This window comes from Sceloporus undulatus, chromosome 10 (assembly GCF_019175285.1).
Source record: "Sceloporus undulatus isolate JIND9_A2432 ecotype Alabama chromosome 10, SceUnd_v1.1, whole genome shotgun sequence".
In the NCBI taxonomy this organism is placed as follows: domain Eukaryota; kingdom Metazoa; phylum Chordata; class Lepidosauria; order Squamata; family Phrynosomatidae; genus Sceloporus; species Sceloporus undulatus.
The window spans coordinates 2,081,076-2,097,971 of NC_056531.1; the positions used below are offsets into that span (position 1 = coordinate 2,081,076).

The 16,896-nt window shown below is 44.1% G+C and overlaps 1 protein-coding gene across 1 annotated transcript in view; it reads right to left on the minus strand.

The window, feature by feature from the left end:
• The window catches only part of TBX5 (T-box transcription factor 5), an 80,819-nt gene that overhangs the window by 63,335 nt on the left and 588 nt on the right, over nucleotides 1-16,896 (minus strand). Inside the window, 1 exon segment of the mRNA XM_042441502.1 lies at nucleotides 659-733. The gene's annotated coding sequence lies outside the window, so the exon portion shown is untranslated.

Genomic DNA, 16,896 nt, shown 5'->3' on the forward strand with positions numbered 1-16,896 from the left:
ATTATTATTATTATTATTATTATTATTATTATTATTATTATTATTATTATTACAGAAAGCCAGTTAAGGGAAGGGATTTCTTTGGAGCTTTCTGACAGAGAAGGCCCTCTATCCTATGCAGAAGGACCAATCCGTGACAGTTAAAGCGGCGTCAAACCGGGTTATTGCTGCAGTGCAGATGCAGCCAAAGTTCCTTTTTCAAATGACATTCCTAGCTAGGTTTCTGGAGAGAACGGATGATGGGAATCCTAGTCACCAAAGGCAGCTCTTGTTCCATAAGTAACCAGGTGAGGGAAGCATCAGAAAGAGATTGGAAAAAAATTGGAATCCATTACAAACTCAGAGTGGAGATATTATTAATATTAATATTATTAATAGTAATGCTATATCTATAACCCACCTTTCTCTCACTACAGATACCCAAGGCGGCTTCCCAGCGATTCCCAAACCTAGCTTTCCAGTGATTCTCAAACTTAGGGGCTTCCAGACAGTTGAGAAGCAGAACCCTTGCTAAGTTCTGGAGATGGTTCCTTGGTTTGCAAGTAGAAACCCAGAAGACAAACCAGGATTGCAACTGGGCTTCAAGATGGGGTTCAGCAATGGCGAAATGCAAGTTTTACAAAGGCAAGGAGAACGAAAAGCAGAAGGTCTCTCTTACCTTAGTTGCCCATCAAGAGTTTTCTTTCGCCAGAGACCCCAATGCAGAAGGTAAAGGCCACCAAACAGCCAGGGGCTGCAATGCAAAAGAAGGAAGAAACCCTATTAAGGCCTCTGCGCAACTCTTCTTATTCCACTTTTCCTGGCGCTGTGGGTGTTCTCACCCCCTTTTGCCCCCCAATAAAAGCCCAAGGCACTCAAATGCCTTCGCATTGCCAGCCAGGAGGAAAAGAGGGGGCCGACCCACCAAAAGTGTCAGAGTCTGGGTTCCTGGGCGTCAGATGAAGTGGAACCCAGGCAAGAAACGAGAAAACTCCTTTTCTGACAGGCTTGCAGGCCTACTGGAAGCCTGACAAGAGGAGACCCATTGAATCCATCATATTTACCGAGGTGTCAGTTCACTGGATTCAATCAGTCCAGTGCAGGACTAACCAACAGAATTCCATATAGGTCGAAAAACGAGTTAGTTGCACTGCAAGGGTTGTTTCCCTTCAGAAATCTATAGGAATGAAGGATCTGAATTTAAAGCATTAAACTGCAAGGGATGGCCACCTGAGTGTCAAAACTGCAACCCGTATTTGAGCCTTTGGGTTGATCTACACTGTAGAAATAGTTCACTTTGATACCTCTTGGACTGCCAGGGCTCCCTGCTCCAGAATCTTGAGATCTGTAGTTTTGCAAGGCATTTGCCCCGTTGGGTTTGTTGTTGCGTGCCTGTCATAGGGTTTTCTTGGCACGTTTCTTCTCAGGATGAAAGCGCCTGCTGCCAACTTCTCTCTTTCAGTTTCAAAGGTGCTTCAGGATCCTTTTATGGCACAGATTTTCACAGATTTAACCTGGATATATCTTTGAATTCTATTATTATTATTATTATTATTATTATTATTTCCTACCAAAGCTTCTGCTACCAACTTCTCTCTTTCAGTGAGTCTCAAATGTGCTTTGTGATCTCTTTACATCCTGATTTTCACAGACTTAACTTGGCTATATCTTTGAATTCTATTATTATTATTATTATTATTATTATTATTATTATTATTATTACTAGAAGGAAGGAAGGAAGGAAGGAAGGAAGGAAAGAAAGAAAGAAAGAAAGAAAGATTACAGATTTAACATGACTATATCTTTGAATTTTTTATTATTATTGTTGGAAGGAAGGAAGGAAGGGAGAAAAAGAAAGAAAGAAAGAAAGAAAGAAAGAAAGAAAGATTACAGATTTAACCTGGCTATATCTTTGAATTCTATTATTATTATTGGAAGGAAGGAAGGAAAAGAAAGAAAGATTACAGATTTAACCTGGCTATATCTTTGAATTCTATTATTATTATTATTATTATTATTATTATTATAGGAAGGAAGGAAGGAAGGAAGGAAGGAAGGAAGGAAGGAGCCCAGGCTATTGCTGGCTCTCCCCCTGTCCTCTCATTCTCCTATCTAGAGGAACCCCGATTTAGACCCCTTTCGCTCTCCCCTTCCCTTTGAGTCTGGTTGCCAAAGCTGGGAAGTGAAAGGCCTGGCCGATAAGTGAAAGTGGTATTTTTATAGGCTGATAAAGCCAGACTTATCTCGCTTTCTTTTGACTATCTCTCTCTCTCTTCCCTGCTCCTTCTCTTCTTCAGCTTTCCCTAATTGGTCATCCCTCCTCCACAGACTGACCAAGGCAGTTAGCCCCTTTCTTTCTTTCCTTCCAGCTATTTTGGCCAGGGCTGCCAGCTTGCAAACTAGGGAGGGCGCCTCTGCTTGGGGTATTTCAGCAGGCCTGGCCCAACTGCATTGAGCAATCCCCGTTGCAATCCCCCTAGCTCTGTCCAGTTTACAGTCTGGCAACCTCAATGTCAAGGCTCCAGACCAACCTGGTTGGGGTTTGCTGCAGGGCTTGGCAGTTGGCACACACTGGCCATAAAATTATTTGAACCTTTGAACCTTGCCAACCTAAAAACTTCCTCTTCCCACCCTCCGCTTGCTTTTAAATGATCTCTGGGAAGTCAATAACCTATAAGACAGGGCCTGGATGCATACTCAGGCCTAAACACCTGAAAGGCACCAAATCCTGATCTTGGAAGCTAAGCAGGGTCAGGCTTGGTGGGTACTTGGGTGGGGGATCACTAGGGAATGCCAAGGGCCACAGGCTCTATTTCGGAGGACGGCAAAGGCAAACCACCTCTGAGTATCCCTTGCCTAAGAAACTCTCTGACCTTCACAGGGTTGCCACAAGTCAACAGGTGAACTGAAGACACACACACAGAGATGCAATATTGCCTGGCGTCTATACTGCATTATTTCTACAGTGTGGATGCACCCATTGAAGCCACTGGTTCCTATACCGTCTGTTGCGCCAAGCTATTTTCAACCAGGATTGCTCATGTAGTTCTTAATATCATTTGTGTTTCCAGGGCAGCCAACAAAGAAGCAAGTATAAATCAAAATGAGGGAAAATAATAGTACATCTAAGCAAGCCAATGCAACAAACTATAAAAACATCAGTCTTGCCACCATTGCACAACAGATACCTGTGCATTGTAATGTCACAGCAGTCCCTAAGTGAATATGGACCTTGTAAAGCTACTTAGTTCAGCCTTGTTCACATGTAGGGCCATTTATAGAGAAGCAAGTCCCAAGGAGAATACCAGCCAAGGTCTTGAAGGACCTTGGAGGACTCCTTCATAGGGCCACCATAAGTTGGAGATGACTTGACAGCACATAAACCACCACCACCACCATCATATCTTGTTGGACTGTATCTTCCTGCATGACACCTGGGAGTTGTAACTCAACAACTGCTGAGGTGGGTGCACACCGTTTTCATCTCATAACATGCTGCATTCTAATGATACCAGTAGATCTCAAGACAACAGAAGCAAGAAAGTGCATGGAAGACTCTAACATGTTACGATGGTTTAGAAACTAATTCAACAGATGGTTATATAGGACCTAGTGGCAACCGCTCTTTGAGACAATGCGCCTTATGACTTGAAGCCTTAAGGTGCATATAATACCCCAGTGGCAACACCCTCCATGCCTTGAATGGATTGCCCCCTTGAGGATTTTGGAAGGCTAGTGGTTTCTGTGACTGCCGAACACACAGAAAGACATCTTGAAGCAATAGCCATACATAGATAGCTGGAACGGCTTCAGCCAAAATCTGATTCAACCCATATTTTAATGTGGGATGTAGGAATTGTGTCCCATCAATCATAGAGAGCTTTCAGGCCTCCTTTGGAACCGAAACAGGACCACTTGTTCGACAACCACAGCTTATGCACTTGGCTTACAGAAGAAACAACCTGTTGAGATGTTCCCATTTCCCAACCTGTTGTGTGTGAGGGACTGTATATTGTTGCCTTCATCAGGGGTTGGGATTACAGATCCCATCATCCCACACCACCAGGACCAATAAACAGGTGGACAGCCTATGGTGGGTGGATGAGGATACCAACCCCCTTATTCATGACAGTGTCTTGGTGCTTCAACCATGAAAGTCCTGGTCTACTATACCACTGGTGGAAGCACCACCTTGCCTTATGCTAGAGCCAGTCCTGCTCCGTTGGTCACAAGAAAGGAGCCAGAACCATCACATTTGGGCACATCTTTCTATACAAAACCAATGGCAAAGCTCTCCTCCACCGAAAAGGGAGCAAATCCCAGAGAGGTCCCTCTCCAGTTAGATTTGAGAAGAAGAAAAACATTTTCCCAATGATTTCATTTGTATGCACAGCTGCAAAGATTTTTCTCCTGCCTACAGTTTCCTTCATGAAAGACTTGGGTATCAGCCTATACAAGAGGTAAAAGCGGGTCCAAAAGGCCCAAGCCTATATCTGTAAATATGGGGCCTCCAGATGTTTTCATCCCATCTGTGTCTCCTCCCTACTCTAGAGGAAGTCTGTTGGTTGCCCATGTGGTCATGCTATTTCCTTCTCTCTGGAAGATCTTAAGATTTAGAAGACAAGTCTCAGTCCATCAGAATGAGGCCTTGCTGGTTAGGGCTGATAGGACTTGTAGTCCCAACCAGTTTTTGAGGACCACACATCCCCAACCCTGCCAAAGGGGCCGATGAGTCAAGATTATGCTGTGCTCTGGAGTCATGGGTTGAGTATGTCCGGTCTGGGCCACAGATAAAGAAACTGATGAGAACAATGTGGAGTCCGGATGATTTCAACCTTCTCAAAGGCATCCCTAGGAAAAGGCCAAAGTGTGGTTTCCAATTAGCATGGAGCTGGACGCTATGTTGGTGAACTGCGGTTCCCATCAGCTTTAGCTGGAGTAGCCAAGGGTGGAGGATGATGAGACTTGCAGTCCAGCAACATCATAAGAGCAACATCCCCCCCCCTGCATCTGCCATGTCTGCCTTAGCATGTCACTAAGGTAAGTGTCCCTTCCTTTTTGTAAGCTGGACGTAGCAAAATGTAGTGTTTTGGAAACACAAAGTGGATATTTGGAGGGTTCTTGTGGTTCCATATACCATGCAGGAATATGAAGAGAAAGGTGAGATGGGGAACTGGGGAGAGAGCATCATGCCACCCTCCAGATGTTGCTGGACTGCAGCACACAGCATCCCCCAGCCCCTGGTGAGGAATGCTGGGAACTGGAGCCCAACAACATCTGGAGGGCCAGATGTTCTTCAGATTTTGCCAAAACCCACCACACATGCCTTCACATTCAGGGTCATGGAAAGAAGTGTGGGATGGGGAGCAAGGGAGCCCAACAACATGGAGCCCAACATGGGGCCCAACAACATCACGCCACCCTCCAGATGTTGTTGGACTGCAACTCCCAGCATCTCTAGGCCCTGGTGAGGAATGCTGGGAACTGGGGCCCAACAACATCTGGAGGGCCAGATGTTCTCCAGATCTTGACGAAACCCACCACACATGCCTTCACATTCTTGCGGCTCCATTTCCCAACCAGGGCCATGGAGAGAAGAGTGGGATGGGGATCAAGGGAGAGCATCAGCCACCCTCCAGATGTTGTTGGGCTGCAACTCCCAGCATCCTTATGCCATGGTGAGGAATGCTGGGAACTGGAGCCCAACGACATCTGGAGATGGGGGGCATGATTCCCATCCCTGGTTCAGAAGCTGAAGTCAAAAGAGCCGGCCTTGAAGAGCAGCCAGCCTAGAGTATAACAAAAATAAACTCTTCCCTTTTAATGCCCTGCCATTGACAGTCCCACTCCCAGCCACACTTCTTGCTCCCTTTCCCCCCCAAACAAGGACAGCAGATGCAGTGAGAAAAGACAAGGCAAACTTCACAGAAGCTGGAGCCAAGAAAGTGACATTGTATTATTATTTTATTTCTCTCCCACCCCCCTGCAACCCTTCCACCCCTTTCCTTCTTCACTTTGCACCATTGCTCTTTGGAAGAGGGGCAAGGTTTGGGTGAGTGTTCAGTAAAGTGCCCTGGAACAGCTGACATGTGCCTTTGCAAGAACAGGCCAAAAGCAAAAGTTTTGGGGCCCGCCTTGTATTTATTTTTCCTTCTTCTGCTTTTTGTTTCCCCCCAAGTACAAAGGAAGCCATCCATTAGAGGTCTGTTTTCCAAAGAGGGATCAAAGGCCCACAAATGGGCCAGAGCCCTTCCAGACACGTGCCAAGACAGTCTGTGGTTTGCAGTCATTGCTCCCCCACCACCTCCATCTTCCAAGCTGGTTCCTTCTGCAAGCCAAAGGGGAGCCTTGCCCTGATGCAAACAGGGAGACTCCATAGAGAGTGGGATGGCAGCGAAAGCACCTTGCTCCCTGTGCCAGTTGAGCTCAGGCCCTTGAGTTTGCAACATATCTTTCTTTGTGCATGTCTTTATTGAAGATCCCACCTTTCTGTGGCCTTCCCACCACTGGAGAACCTAAAGACATAGCCGTGTGAGTCTGTAGAGTCACTAGAATCAGTACGTAAAGAGATGCTACAGGATCTCTCTGCAAAGAGACTCCACCAGACTCCAAGGCAGCCTATCCTGCTGCCCAACAGCTCTTGCTGTCAGGAGGTTCCTCCTAAGTTTCAGGTGGAAGCTCTTTCCCTGGAGCTTGTATCCACTGCTCCTGGTCCTACTCCAACCCTAAGGAGAACCTAGAGACATAGCTGTGTGAGTCTGCAGAGTCAGTAGAATCAGTATGTAGAGAGAATCATAGAATCCTAGAGTTGGAAGAGACCCCAAGGGCCATCCAGTCCAACCCTCTGCCATGCAAGAAGACACAAAGTACAGATGGACTGGACTTCCTTCCTTCCTTCCTTCCTTCCTTCCTTCCTTCCTTCCTTCCTTCCTTCCTTCCTTCCTTCTCTTTCTGTCTCCCTCCCTCCCTCCCTCCTTCCTTCCTTCTCTTTCTGTCTTCCCATTCCCACCCCATCAGATCTGTCGTCTGAGGCCACCGCCTCACCTTGTCTAACGGTAGGGCCATTAAAAAACAACAACAATAACACAACGCAGCCTTATTCTAGAGTTTTGGGTCCTGAAACAAATCTTATTCCTTCCCTTTTCTTCTTGTGGTGCAGGAGGTCACCCCCCCTCCACACACACACACACACACACACACACACACACACAAATACACAAACGCTGCCAAAGTGTCCGATAATGCTCCAGCTGCGGAGAGGGCGATTTGGAAAGGAGCAGGCATTAATCTCCAGCGAAATCCATCGCAAGGAAAACATGACATAAGTGACGGTGATAGGCAAGCCCAAAGGGGCATAGACAAGGCCTGGCCTTTGGGGCTCTGCAGCCCAGAGGGGCTCCAAGGGAGAGTGTTTTTGGAAAGGGGACCAAACCGACGTCCCAAACAAAAGCCATCCTTAGAGCTCAAGGGGGCTTTGAAGCCAGGCCAACGACCACTTGCCTTAGGGAGAGAAAGTTCCATAGGTGAAGAAAAGAAAATAGGATGGAGAGCTGGAGGTCTGTATATATATGTCTGTGTGGGTTTATTTACTTCATATATGTGTGTGGTGTGTATGCATGGTGATACATATATATATGCTGTATATATATACATATATATATATATATGATGTATATATATATATATATATATGGTATGTGTGTATATGTAGTTGTGTGTGTGTGTGTATGGTGTTTGTATATTGTGCGTGTATGTGTGTGCATGTGGTGCGTGTGTATACATATCTCTCTCTCTCTCTCTCTCTCTCTCTCTCTATATATATATATATATATATATGGGGTTTGTGTGTGTGTGTCTATAGTGTAGGGGTTTGAGCACTGGAGTTGGACACTGGGAGGCCAGGATTCGAATCCCGGCTCGGCCATGTAAACCCCTGGGTGTCCTCAGGCACGTCACACTCTCTCAGCCTTAGAGGATGGCCATGGCAACCCCCACCCTCTCTGAAGAAACATGCCAAGAAAACTTGAAGGCACACAACACCTATATATATAATGGAGAACAACACCAACAACTGCCTGGGAGAGGATGGCAAGCATGCGAATGGGCCAGCAGTCCCCTGGAAGCCAGGAGATCCTCCTTGTCACAAGGAGGGCTACAAGGAAGCAAGGGTTTAGCTCTGGGTGGAAAACTTTTGGATCTGGGGGGGAACCTCTAAAACCCAGCCAAAGAGAGAAGGATGATGGGCCTGAGGACCCCAACATCTGGGGGAGAAGGGGGCACGCCTTCCCCCAGCCCCCCTTTGAAGGGAAGGAGAGCTTTTGCTGGGAAATAGATGATTCCATTCATTCCACCAGCTGAGCCTTTCTTTCCACTTAAAAGGGGAGGGGGTCTTTCCCAGAGGATTGGGGCCCTGCGCAGTTGGCCTGGCCAAGATCAGGTTGCAGTTTAATGGCCTCCTCCTCCTCTCTCTCTCTCTCTACAGAGGATGGCCTTCTTGCCCAAGAGGGCCCCCCCAACCCAACCCAACCCAACCCAACTCAACCCAACCAACCTGGGCCCCCAAATTTCCCTCCACAGACGTAATCCCGACGTTTCTGGTCATGTATGCGGGCATTCAAGTATTTATGGCTTCATAAAAATCGTCCAACAATCCCCACAGGCGATATTATTTTCCCTTCCCAAACCTGAGTTCATAGAACAAGTTCTGCTTTCAATCTGGGTTACGAAAGAGGAGGGGGGCTCTGTCCCTTTCCTTTCTTTTCCTTCCTTTCTTTCTTTCATTCTTTTTCTTCTCCAAACTCTTCCCCCCCCCCTTTACAGAAGAATGCAAGGGGTCAATGAGGAGGTTAGAGGGAATTTGGGAAAGGGGGAGACCCCCCCAACTCCAGACATGCAAAGAGGGGTGAGCTATAGGGAATATTGGACATAAATAATCCCACCATTCCTCCAGCAATGGCTTGGGGAGGGGGGCTTTCGGCTACGTCTTTAATAGACATTAGTGTCTAATGAGGAACCAAGGGGCTAGAGGAGTGATATTTTGGGGGTGCTTCATCCAGAACCTCTTCTTTTGGCCCAAAGGTTGGTCACTAGCACAGCCTTTGCTGCCACAGTTTGGACTCGAGCCACAAAGTTTGCTTTCTGTCTCTGAAATTTCCCCTTCTTGCCTCTTGCTTTGGATCAAAGCCCCCTCTGATGTCCTCTCCTTGCCTCCATTTCTCAGAAGGTTCCCATTCCTTCGTGTCCTTCAAGAAACCATGGAGTCAGGATTGCATCCTTGAAGCCAAGTCCTTCAAGAAACCATGGAGTCAGGATGGCATTCTTGAAGCCAAGCCAAGGACAGAAGATCCTTGACCTTCTCCTTTTGATAAAGTCTTGCTAAATGTCTTGATCAAGACCTTCCCATCCCTGCTGTTTTCTGGTTGCGCTCCAAGAGACTGTGAAATGTCTCCCTTCGATTCTTTATATTCCCTTCATAATGTTCTCCAGGAAACTCTTCGTTGAGATTCTGGATGATCCCTTCCCTATCTGCCATGGTTTCTTGAAGGACCTGACTTCAAGGATGCCAGCCTGATCCTGGACATAACTCCTGCAATAAGTGGATTGATCATTTCAGAACCTCATGCATAGGCATTTGTCAACAGGGCCTGGAGTGAACCCCTCCTTGAGGAGCCCTTGGTCCAGTTTCTCACTCCATGCTCTGGTGGAATGTTTCCAACCATATATAATGTTCCCCATTATATATATAGGTGTTGTGCGTATCTATTTTACCCAGTTTGAATACAGCTTTAACAGAGGAAAGTGGATAAGGAGCAAGCCCCAGCAGGAAAATGCTCCCAGCCACAAAGATCGACTAGCTGCAGGAGAAGGTCAGAATCCGTACTCGTCCAGGAGATGTGAAGACAGAGCCCCAAAGCCAAAGCTTGTAAATGGCTGGTTGTCCTGTCTCCTAAAACGGCGAACGACCTGCTAGAAAGCGAGGAGAGCGACCGAAATATTCAGTGGCACTCCATCTATTCAGAACCTCCTCCCTATAAATATACATATACATGTATTTGGGAATGGATGCAACACACACAGAGACACACATATACATTGCAGCCACGACTATTCTCAAATATATATATATATATATATATATGTATAAACTGCAGCCATGACTATTCTCTCTCTCTCACACACACACACACATATAAAGTTGCAACCACGACTATTCTCAAATATATATATATACTGCAGCCATGACTATTCTCATATATATATATATATATATATATATATAACTGCAGCCATGACTATTCTCATATATATATATTATATATATACATACTGCAGCCATGACTATTCTCAAATATATATATATACACACACACACAAAAACACACACAAGTTGCAGCCATGACTATTATTATTATTATTATTATTATTATTATTATTATTATTATTATTATTATTATATCCAATTGCATCTGAGGAAGGAGACTGAAGCCTAAGAAAGCTCCTGCTGCCAACTTCTTTCTTTCAGTGAGTCTTAAAGGAGGCTGCAAGATCTCTCTACATTATTAATGTTGTTGTTGTTGTTGTTGTTGTTGTTGTTATATCCCAAAGCAATTGAAAACGGTCGGAGGGAGATCTCCCTTCAGTCCCCATCTTCCCAGCCCTTACAATTTCAGCTGAGTCCCTGGGAAATAAGAGTCGAGGCGTCGTCGAAAGGGAAAAGCAGATCCCAGGGAAATCCGACAACACAGCAATGCTTTCAGCATTTCTAGATGGGAAAGGCAGGATATAAATAAACATAATAGTAATAATAATGAGGGGCAGAGGAGGAATGGCCTTATTTTGTCCTCTCCTCCCCTGTAGCTATAGCCATGGGTCCAAAACCACATGGCAGAAACCATCCACTTTGAGACCGCTTTAAACTGCGCAATGCTAGGGGATTCTGGGAACTGTCATTTTGGGAGAGATTGAGCCTTCTCTGTCAGAGAGCTTTGATGCCACAACAAACTACAATCTCCAGAATCCCCTAGCATTGAGCCAGGGCAGTTCAAGCGCTCTCAAACCGGATGATCTCTGCTGTGCGTTTCGGACCTTAAGTCCCATTGAATCAAGTCCGGCATTCAACTGTATTTGGGAGTGCATTTGTTTTTAAAATTCAAGTATCCTGGTTAGAGAATAATAATAATAATAATAATAATAATAATAATAATAATAATAATAATAATTCCTGTGAGGCGGCTTACATAAAAGAGATAAAATACATATTGCAACAGGATCAAAATGATATCTCCCTTATCCTTTACGTAAAGTAAAATAGCATCATTATAATGACACTAAACGCGAAAAGAAATGGAAACTACCGTTATGTGCAAATAATAATAATAATAATAATAATAATAATAATAATAATGTATTGCAATGAGACCAAGGAGAATTCCTCACTTATGACCCTTGGAGACCCAACAGCAATGGCTTGAAAGTGCAATTCTACAAACAAATCCAACCGATGTTAAAATCAAAAATCCATGCCATCTCACATTCTTCTCGCAATGTCCAAACTGGGTCATAATTCGCTTCCTACCGATTTTATTGGTTTGGCTCAAGGTCTGTTGGAAGCCTAGGACCAGTCAAGGTGGGCAGCAACCTGTCCCAAGGTAGCCTCTTCCATATTTGTTGGACTGCAGCTCCCACAATCCCCACCAGCGTGACTGTTGTTGGTAGCCGCCAGGCTGGAGGAGGCATCTACCAAGGGTTGTATGACCAAAGAGGAGATGGTGAAGCACCTTGGACTTTCCATTTCCGCATTCCCCATAGGAGGCCAGTCTGGAGAAAAGTGGTCAACATAAGCAGCAGCAACTCAAGCAGAGCCATCTCTGAACAGATCAAAGGTCTATTTCCATGGTTCTCAAACGTTGGTTCTCCAGATGTTTTGACCAGCTCCCAGAAGCCTCAGCCAGAGCTTGGCCAACGGTCAAGAAATCTGGGAGTTGAAGTCCAAAACATCTGTAGGACCAAAGTTTCGGAACCACTCTATCTAACTCACCTTCTCCCAACCAGATGCTCCATCCCACATCCCACTGATCCCAACATGAAGAACAGAAAACCGTGTTCAGGAATCAATGGAAGACCTTCTGAAGGTGGCTGATGCAATGCTGACAGGAATGACTCTGCTAGAGTTTCACACACTCCTGGGATATGACTGCTGGTGCTCCAGCAGATGCTCCAGAATGGTTTCTGGTTCCTTTCTAAAAGAGGTTGTAGCAGCTGTTGCTACCACCTCACACGCTGGAGGCATTGAACTACTACTTGGTGAAAGAGGCTTGTTGCTACTGTTCCTGCTCAGATGATATCCTCTAGGGATGTCTCAACAGCAGGGGGGTCAAAACGTGGCCGATAGGTTGTGTGTGGGACCCACAGGATCTCAGTAGAGGTTCTCTATACCCTCCTGACACCTTCAACCCTGGTCCCCAAACACAGATTGAGAAATTTTAATCTGCCAGATAGCAACTTTTGGATGAGGCTGACCCATAACTACATTTAAAATATATGTCCTCAGAAATTATCTAGCCCTTTGTGATGCTGCACACCATGTCCTCCAGAGATGAATCTACCACAAGAAGACTGATGTTACCACTGCCAATAATAATAGACAATATCTTATACCCTTCATCTCAGGACAGAGGTCTTCTGGAAGGGTTCTCCCTTGTGTCCCACTCCTGGGAACAAAGCACCATGCGAGGATGTGAGAGAGAGCCTTCTCAGTTGTGGCATCTCAACTGTAAAATAGCCATCCTTGGAAACCCAATTGGAACCAACGTTGAAAAAGAAAAGCATCACCTTTAGGGGGGGAGGTCTAATAATTTGGCCCAACTCTTTGCATAGTTTTCAATTCTTCCACTTTACCTTGACTGTTGACTTGCTTCCAGATTTAATTGTTAAATTGTTCCCTAGGGTTCTAGAGTGTTTAAAGGATCCCTCCCTTGTTCAAATTGCTCCAAATTGCTTTCGCTCATTGCACCACCTTGAGATCCTCTGATGCAAAGCATTTATATAAATGGTTCTACAGGCAAAGGAGTAATAAATGCAGTAGCCTTTGGCATACTACTGGCTTATCCCCATCAGAGCAGACCCATATAAAATAATAATAATAATAATAATAATAATAATAATAATAATAATAATTATTATTATTATTATTATTATTATTATTATTATTATTATTATTATTATTATTATTAATATCATCATCATAGTCGTCGTCATCATCACCATCAGAGTAAACTCAAGGGAAAAAAACGACCTGACACTTTCTGAAGCTGGAGCCAACATGGTGCATGGTTTGCATGCTGGTTTGCTCTGGAAGGCTTGGGTTCGAATCCACCCTCAGCTGGAGAAACCCATGAAGAGATCTTGGACAAGTTCCCACTCTCTCAGAGGTTGCAAATCTCGGACTAAATCTGGCCAAGAAAATAGGTTTACAAGTTGGAAAGGACTTGAAGGCACACAACAACAACAAGAAAACTTTCTTCTATTACCATTATTATTGTTGTTGTTGTTGTTGTTGTTGTTGTTATTATTATAACACATTGCTTTGGGATTTTGCCCAGCATTTCTTCCTCTCCCCCTTTCTTCAGGCTGTTGATGTTAAAAACGAATTTGATGCCAACCTGGGAGTCGATGTTGATGCTGCATTTCATTTCAATTTGTATGTTGTAGTCCCTTCGGGGCATGCATAGATTAGATTAGATTAGATTAGATTAGGATAGATTAGGATAGATAGATAGATAGATAGATAGATAGATAGATAGATAGATAGATAGATAGATAGATAGATAGATAGATAGATAGATAGATAGATAGATAGATAGATAGATAGATAGATAGACCCTCTCTGTCCTTACTGAACTTTTCAAAGCACCATGGACAGTGTTTGCATCATCCGACCAAGGAGGACATGAGGATAGATCCAGGTTCCTTCAGAAAGTTGCCATTCCAGCACCGATATCGAACTTGATAGCTGTATCGATCCCTGATAGATCTGTATAGATATTGGTATCTATGCATAGAAGCTTGCAATCGCATCACATTTTCAGAGGACTCAAACTGTTGTTACTTCGGTTCCAGAGAAGACATTTCTCAGACAAACCTGTTCCTATTGTTGTTGTTGTTGTTGTTGTTATTATTATTATTATTATTATTAATCTGACGGCTACTAATAGTAACCCGGCTGTTCTGAAACTGCCACATCTGCTTCAATAACCACAATAATACAATAAATGTGTGCTTCATTTCGTGAATTAAAAATACATCACATTGCACTAAGGTTTCAGACATTCTTGGCTAATAATAATAATAATAATAATAATATCAATGTGTGTCTCTATGTGCCTTCAAGTCGCTGGTTTTGCCCGTCCTTTTCTCCTTCGCCTACAACACCTTGGCGGCTTTCCATCCAAGTCCGGACCAGGACTGACCCTGCTTAGCTTCCTCATCTGGTACTTTTGGGATGCTTCGGACATAATAATCGCCATAACAGTCACCAAACCTGGCACTGTCCGAGGAATCTGGATATTTTAAGTATTGCTATTATAGACCTATTAAATTTCCAGCCAAGTCAGGCTACTATATATGATATATATATGATTTAAGTCAGATATATATATATATATATATATATACACACACACACACACACACACACACATACATACTATATATACTATATATGATTGATAAAACCCACGCAACCATGTTTTCAGGTAAGCCAGGTTCTTATTAATAACTCCTGCATTATGATATTATGATCGCAATGATGATATGGCTCTGTTTTCAGATGAACCAACGTCACTATTCTTAATGCTCTTGTCTTATATTAAATTATATAAAGCCTATATTATAATCATGCCTGCATTATTAAATTAATATCAGGATGGTGATAAGCTTTTGTTTTCAGATGTCATCTTCTTTTCAGATGAACCAGCTTCACTATTCTTAATGCTCTTGCCTTTTATTACATTGTATAGAGCTTATATTACAATAATGAATTATTATATTATTATTACGATGATGACCATGTTATTATTTTCAGAGGAACCAGCTTCACTATTCGTATGCACTTGCCTTATATTAGATTGTATAAAGCTTATATTACTGTATAATAATGTCTGCATTCTTATATTATTGCAATAATCATGTTATGTCTTCAGATGAACCAGTATTCTTAATGCTCTTGCCTTGTACTAAATTATATGAAGCCTATATTATAATCTTGTCTGCATTATTATAGTATTATCACGACAATGATAAGGTTTTGTTTTCAGGTGTCATCTTTTCAGATGACCCACCTTCACTATTCTTAATATTCATGCCTTATGTCAGATTGTATACAACTTATATTACAATAATGCCTGAATTATATTTTTATCACGATGATGACCATGTTATGTTTTCAGAAGAACCGGCTTCACTATTCTTCATGCTCTTGCTTTGTATTAAATTATATAAAACCTATATTATTATATCATTATCGCGATGGTGGCCATGTTTCGTTTTCAGATGCCACCTTTTCAGAAGAACCAGCGTGGCTATTTTTTAACTCTCTTGCCACGAAACACATGCCACCGTTCTCCAGACAAACCACGCATCACATTTCCAGACGAAGGAGGCGGTTAATAACGGCTCCTGGGTCTTTTACAAGAGGCAGCTCTAGAGATACTCCGAGGCCTTGCTTGCTATCCCCAAGGACTAGTACAATCTCGGAATGGCTACCACGATTTCTGACAGTGGTTTGTTACGCACGAGTTACGGCAAGACCGAGCAGGAAAGACCGCCGACCACAAAAACCCGAATGTCTCAACTACAAGTTTGCAGGAGCACCAGCAAAACCCCTGGCAGGCCTTGTTCAAGTCACACTCTCTCAGCCTCAGAGGAAAGCAGGGGTGCAACCTCCTCGGAAGAAACCCAAGGCCAAAGCCACCTTAGGAGAAGATCCCTCCTAAGTCGGAGGGTGCCTCCACACCGTAGGAATAATGCAGTTTGACACGGCTTTAAGCGTTGTAGTAGCTCCCTCCTATGGGATCCTGGGATTTGTAGTTTCACAAGGGCTTTCGCCTTCCCCGGCCAAAGAAGGCTGGTGTCCCACGAAACCTACAAATCCAAGGAATGAGTAGAATGGAGCTAAAGCGTACTCAAACTGCATGATTTCGATCGTGTAGAGGCACCGGGAGCCGACTTGAAGGTATGTCTGTAAGTATGTCTATATGTCAGTTAGTAAATATGTCTGTATTTCTGTTAGGATGAAACCGTGATCTGTGTTTCAGACAGCAACAACCTCACTAACATAATAACCCGGGTCTTCTAAACACGTGTTTAATTTTATGAATACGATAGAATAAAAAACGCATCGCCTTTTCAGATACAATTGTGTCCTTGCTGTTTTCGATAGGAAACGCACCGGGTTTTTCAGATCAAACAGATTATTGGCTCTTTGCCGTAATAAATGAAAGGAGAATGAGATTCTTGGCTAATAATAATAGCGCCTCCAGGATTCGTTGGGAGTGAGGTGGGGTCTCCCATCCAAATATTAACCAGGGCTGGCCCTGCTTAGCTTCCAAAACCAGAACAACCCAAGGAGGTTTCCCGATGGACCGAGTCGCGAGCCATTCTACCAAAGGACTTCTGTGAAAGCCAAGCGAAGGGTCCTGGTTTGAGGGTGGCACCAGGACTTCAGGTTGGGATTCGCACTCAAGTCCTGGAAACCTCCCCCCACCCCCGGGGGTGACCTTGAGCAGGACCCACTCTCTCAGCCTCAGAGAGGAAGGCCTCCTCCGTAGAAACACTTGCCCTCTGAAACCCTCTGGAGAAACCTTGTCCAGAAGAACCTCAGGAGTCTCCAGAAGTCCGGCTGGACTTCTCAACCACTTC